Genomic DNA, 6,000 nt, shown 5'->3' on the forward strand with positions numbered 1-6,000 from the left:
AACAGTGGGGCATATGATAAAGGGCAGGATGTTTAGGGGATTTGAAGAAAATTTTTCCAATGGCTGGTGAGAATCAGGAATGTGCAGTTTGGGAGGGTAATAGCAGTGAGCAACCTCTCAACCTTTTGAAAGCCAATTTGATGAGTACTTGAAATGTCAAGAATAAATTCAAATTAAATTCAAGGTTATGGGCTAAGTGCTGGGTAAGATTAGCGTGGGCTCAATAGTCTAAAGGGCCTCTTCTGTGCTCTCTGACCCTCTCTGACTCTGAATGGGCTAGGTCTCAGAGAGGAAGCCATTTTGAAACTTGATGAAAATAACTTTATCAAAATATGACATTATTCAGTGTGTTTTTCAGACAGGAATTACAAAGTGGTGTCCACCAGGTGTCAGTATTAGGACCTTTATGTTCTTTATGATCCATATTAATAACATGGACTTGGATAGAGAATGGATAATTTCAAAGTTTAGACAACCTGAAATTCAGAAAGCTAGTAAAATGAGGATATTACCGGATTACACAATGACTTAAACTAGTGGGTGATATATGTTAGGTGGAAATTGAGATAGAATGAGAAGTAACTCACTTTGATAGGAATAACGAAGATAGAAAATATATACTAAATTACACAATTTAAAAAGTCTGTGTAGGAACAGCAAGACCTCTGTACAAATGATATGCATGAGTATTTATGAGAAAGGTGGAACATAGTGACAATGGGAAAGTTCGGTTCTCGACATTTGACAAGAATTTGCTGGATTTTCTCTTAGAGCTTTGCATAATGACTTTAAATCTGGCCATTCCACATCATCTAACTTATTTTTATGCATTTACATCTTTTCAAATCCCAATTTATTTTATATTTCCAATTCTTCTCTCCTCCACTGAGAAACTAGACACACAAATTACAGATATGCACAACAGAGAAGTTACTTGGTGGCTACAGCTCACTAAGTGCTTGTCACAGCTATCATTCAATTTTCTTGATAATATTACTCCTACAACCATCATGGCCACCATCCTCCTTGGCCCCTCATCTGCAAGCCACCGCGTGGACAAAGAACTCCTTAGTGCATATAACCAACAGGCTTCATTCCATGTATATATTGGAAATAGCTTTTTTTTATCCTTAATTTCTCTTCATTTTTGTAATGACATAATGTTAGTGGACCAAAGAATCCCTACTTCATGATCTTTGGAGATTCCATGTTTTCTAATCTTGTGTATTTGGTGTTGTTGGAAGGAATTCACAGTGAAGGTGTCAAGTCATGGCAGACAGAATTGAAAGGTGTTTATCTGAAATGGAACAGATAGCGGAGGGATTGAAAGTGGCAATGTCTGTGATGGAGGCCAAAGTTGTTCCAGGGTCACTAGAGGCTCAGATATTGGCAGAGGGAGTTTGACCTTTAAACCAAAGATGAATGGAGGCTCACCATGCATGCTCCTTTGTTGTGGAGGAAGGAAGCTATATTCCTGGTTGGATATCCACATGCAGATGAATAGGAAGCTTGAAAGATTTGGGAGAAGACCACAAATGCCTGACCTTACAATTGAAGATGTGAGGACACACAGCTGGGTGTGGCATGCAGGGGCCACAATATAACTGAGCAGGCAGCATTCTTGATGGAATATCTGTGCAGAAAGGCCCATTAGGAATTATTGGGAAAAGCACAGATATTCAGCGGATCTTTGAAGTACTGATGTGGATTTATAGGGACAGCAGTAGCCTGACACATCTGTATCACAGGTTTTAGGAATATGAGCATAGCAAAAGGGAGGATCCGGTTTCCATGTCCTTGGGTTGGCAAAGTTGTTTGATCACAATGTCCTCCTGAATCCATCCTTTTGCTTGAACAGGGAAGGACAGTGAAGGTTGACCTAGCAGAAGAATGGAGGATGGTAACATTAAGACAGTTGACAAGACAAACATCAATTATCTTTCCTTGAAGCAGAGGATCACATTCAGATGATAGGGAAAGATTCCTCTTTTAAGACCAAGAAAGGCTACTATTGATCTTGTGACTGTGGGGCAGAGGAGGATGCAGATCTCAGGTTGAATGGGTGGGCAGAACAGATGCTAAACAGCAAGCAACAGGGGCCGTGGTGGCATAGTGGTAAGTAGTTTTCACTTGGCTAACAAACCAGAGCCTCAGGCCAATGCTCTGGGGACATGGGTTTACATCCCAATATGGCCTATGGTAAAGCTAGAATTCAATCACATATGGCATACGTGGTTCACCTAGCAATGACTAGGTAGTCACTGTTTGTGATTAAAAAAAAATCTGGTTGATTAATGACTTTTAGATATGGAAATCCGCCATCATTGTCTGATCTGAGTTACATGTGTTTCCAGGCCTACAGCAATGTCCTTTGGACAGCTAGGGATGGGCAATAAATGCTGGCCCACCGAGCAATGCCTGCACCCCATGAAAGAACATAAAAGCATAGATACAGTTCTTGCCATCTATCTCCACGGTGAGCCTTGTGGTTGAGTCTGCCCAAGAGATGTTCCAAGAGGGGTTGCGATTGCTAGGTCTGGGCACTTTAAATGAGAGTGCCCGGAACCACAGCCAGCACTGCCAAAAGGCATACAGATCGCATCCAGTGCAGCAGCCTTCTCTTCTCACAACGCATTTAAATTGATTGGGCCTCTTACAGGGAAACAAATTTATTATTTTCTTTTATCTGGTTTTCAATGTTGCTATTTTTCTCCTGCCTCCGTCTTGGAACATAATAGGAGACAATATCTAGCTGCCTTCTACAAATGGACATTGACATGAGCCCTGTACATTGGGAATTGTTTCATTGCCTGTGGACCAGTGCAAGCACATGAGTGGTTTTCAACAAATAAGCATCTACACTGCAGCCGACCTTTCTCCATCTAAAGCAGATCCAGAAATGAACCATGGCTTTATGTTTTGATTTGTTTACAGAATGTCAGTGTTGCTAGCTGGGCCAATATTTTACACACATCTCTAATTGCTCAGAGCATTTGGGGCAATTGTACTGCTGGGGGTATGGAGTCACATGTAGGACAAGTCAGGTAATGACAGCTAAGTTCATTCCCTAAATAACATCAGTGAACTAGATGGATTTTTACAATTATCAACGGTGGTTACATGGCCATCATTATGTTAGAAGCTTTATTGTGGAATTTTAAATGAAATCAAATTTTGCCATCTACCATATCGGGATTGGAGCCATGCCCCCAGGACATTACCAGAGGCAGAGAAGAAGTAAAAAAAAATCTGTAGTACTTACGACCAAATGAAATGAGGCTCCATATTGCAGTATAAAGATGAGTTGGACCAGTATGCGTCATTCACTAGTTTTGATTTTGTTTTTCACTGATAATACTGGAGATCTGGATTAGACCACTGATATTACAATTACACCACCTCCTCTAACCCATCCTGATAATCAGCAGATAAATTCTTTAAATTTCTGCATTCCACATTATTTCTCCACAGGGGGATTCCATAATATTTAACTGCTTCAATGCAAAATTTTGAAATCTCAATTCTGGAAAATGTTAAATTTTCAAAAACTTCTAGACATAAGGATGATGGTTATTCTTACCATAGTCTGTCCAAAATGAATAGCTAGAAACCACAGAATCCCTACAGCATGGAAGCAGGCCACGCAGCCCATTGAGTTCACACCAATCCTCCAAAGAACATCCCACCCAAACTCTATCCTTGTAATTCCCATGGGTATTCCATGCAGCCTGTACATTCCTGGACAATACACCTAAACTGCACATCTTTGGACTATGGGAGGAAACCCACACAGATGCAATGAATGTGCAAACTCTGCACAGACAGTGACCCAAGGGTGGAATCAAACGTGTATCCCTAGCATTATGAAGTAGCAGTGCTAACCACTGACCCACCACGTAAGCTACTCCTGCGTATATTTCTACTTTATGACTACTAATAACATGTTGGATAAAACTGAATCCTTTAGCAATAGCATATATTACCTTTTTTACAGGTCTAAATATACATTAATTTTTACTGCCAACTTCATCCTCTCTACATACTACCCTATCAAATTAATTGCTCCAATGGATAACTTAACAGAGAAACAGTCAGTGGGGCAGTTAGTTCTAAGAACATATATTTTATCATAATGTTGTCTTAATATTCATATATACGTGTATGGAACCATGCAATTATTATTTCAGCTAAAACAGATCACTGACTACATCTTGTGGGATTGTACAAATTAATTTGGTAATGTTCTGCTCATCTAACAAAAGCACTGTGTCCCAACAGGGGGCAGTATACAGCTATCATGGAAACTGGATATAATGTTTACAAAAAAAATCACACACAAACACACATAAAAACAGTTTTTAAATATAACAAAGTGGGGGTCTGGAGGAATACAGCAGGCTAGGCAGCATCAGGGGAACAGGAAAGCTGACGTTTCGGGTTGGGACCCTTCCTCAGAAATGACTATAAAATGAAAACAATAAAAACAGTTTTTATTGCAGACTAGACCTTTAGTCTGAAAATAAGAATTATTGCTGCACAATATGCATAACATAAAATATGAAGCGAATTGACACAAATATATTTATATTGTAGACAGATATAGACTGGGAAATAATAACTGTGAGCAGACTCACGGCTGAGAAAATGGAAGTACTGACTAGGCTCAGTGTAAGGATATTACTATTTGCGACATACATAAATAACTTGGTTCAGAAATTCCAGGCAAAGTGATCACATTTACAGGTAGTGACTAACTGGGAATGGGCGGTATGATTTGTCAGAGGCAACTTAGAAATGACAGAATGAGTTGGACAAAGTATGAAAGTGGGCAGAAAATGACAGGCCAATTTGATTACAACTTGTAAAGTGCTTCGCCAAGAAGAAAAAAAAAATAAGCTAACATGTACTTTGAAAAATTAGTTTTCCCAGACTAATACCTGGAATGAACAGGTTGTCTCATGAGAAACATTGTACAGGCAGGCTAGACTTGTATCCCCAGAGTTTAGAAGAGTGAGAGGCAATTTGATTGAAATACATGAGATCCTAATTGGCGTCAGAGATAATGGGAACTGCAGATGCTGGAGAATCTAAGATAACAAAATATGGAGCTGGATGAACACAGCAGGCCAAGCAGCATCTTAGGAGCACAAAAGCTGACATTTCGGGCCTAGACCCTTCATCAGAAAAGGGGGATGGGAAGAGGGTTTTGAAATAAATAGGGAGAGAGGGGGAGGCGGACTGAAGATGGATAGAGAAGAAGATAGGTGGAGAGGAGAGTATGGGTGGGGAGGTAGGGAGGGGATAGGTCAGTCCAGGGAGGACAGACAGGTCAAGGGGGCGGGATGAGGTTAGTAGGTAGGAAATGGAGGTGTGGCTTGAGGAGGGGATAGGTGAGAGGACGAACAGATTAGGCAGGCGGGGTAGAGCTGAGCTGGTTTTGGGATGCAGTGGGAGGAGGGGAGGTTTTGAAGCTGGTGAAATCCACATTGATACCATTGGTCTGCAGGGTTCCCAAGTGGAATAGGAGTTGCTGTTCCTGCAACCTTCGGGTGGCATCATTGTGGCACTGCAGGAGGCCCACGATGGACATGTCATCTGAAGAATGGGAGGGGGAGTTAAAATGGTTCGTGACTGGGAGGTGCAGTTGTTTATTGCGAACTGAGTGTAGGTGTTCTGCAAAGCGGCCCCCAAGCCTCTGCTTGGTTTCCCCAATGTAGATGAAGCCACATTGTGTACAGCAGGTGCAGTATACCACATTGGCAGAGGTGCAGGTGAACATCTGCTTGATATGGAAAGTCATCTTGGGGCCTGGGATGGGGGTGAGGGATGAGGTGTGGGGGCAGGTGTAGCTCTTCCTGCGGTTGCAGGGGAAAGTGCTGGGTGTGGTCGGGCTGGAGGGGAGTGTGGAGCGGACAAGGCCTTGACTGGGTGGTTGTGGGGAGAATACTTCTTGTCGGAAAGTCCAGAACTAGGGGTCACTGTTTAAAATAGAAGGCCACC

This window comes from Stegostoma tigrinum, chromosome 21 (genome assembly GCF_030684315.1).
Source record: "Stegostoma tigrinum isolate sSteTig4 chromosome 21, sSteTig4.hap1, whole genome shotgun sequence".
In the NCBI taxonomy this organism is placed as follows: domain Eukaryota; kingdom Metazoa; phylum Chordata; class Chondrichthyes; order Orectolobiformes; family Stegostomatidae; genus Stegostoma; species Stegostoma tigrinum.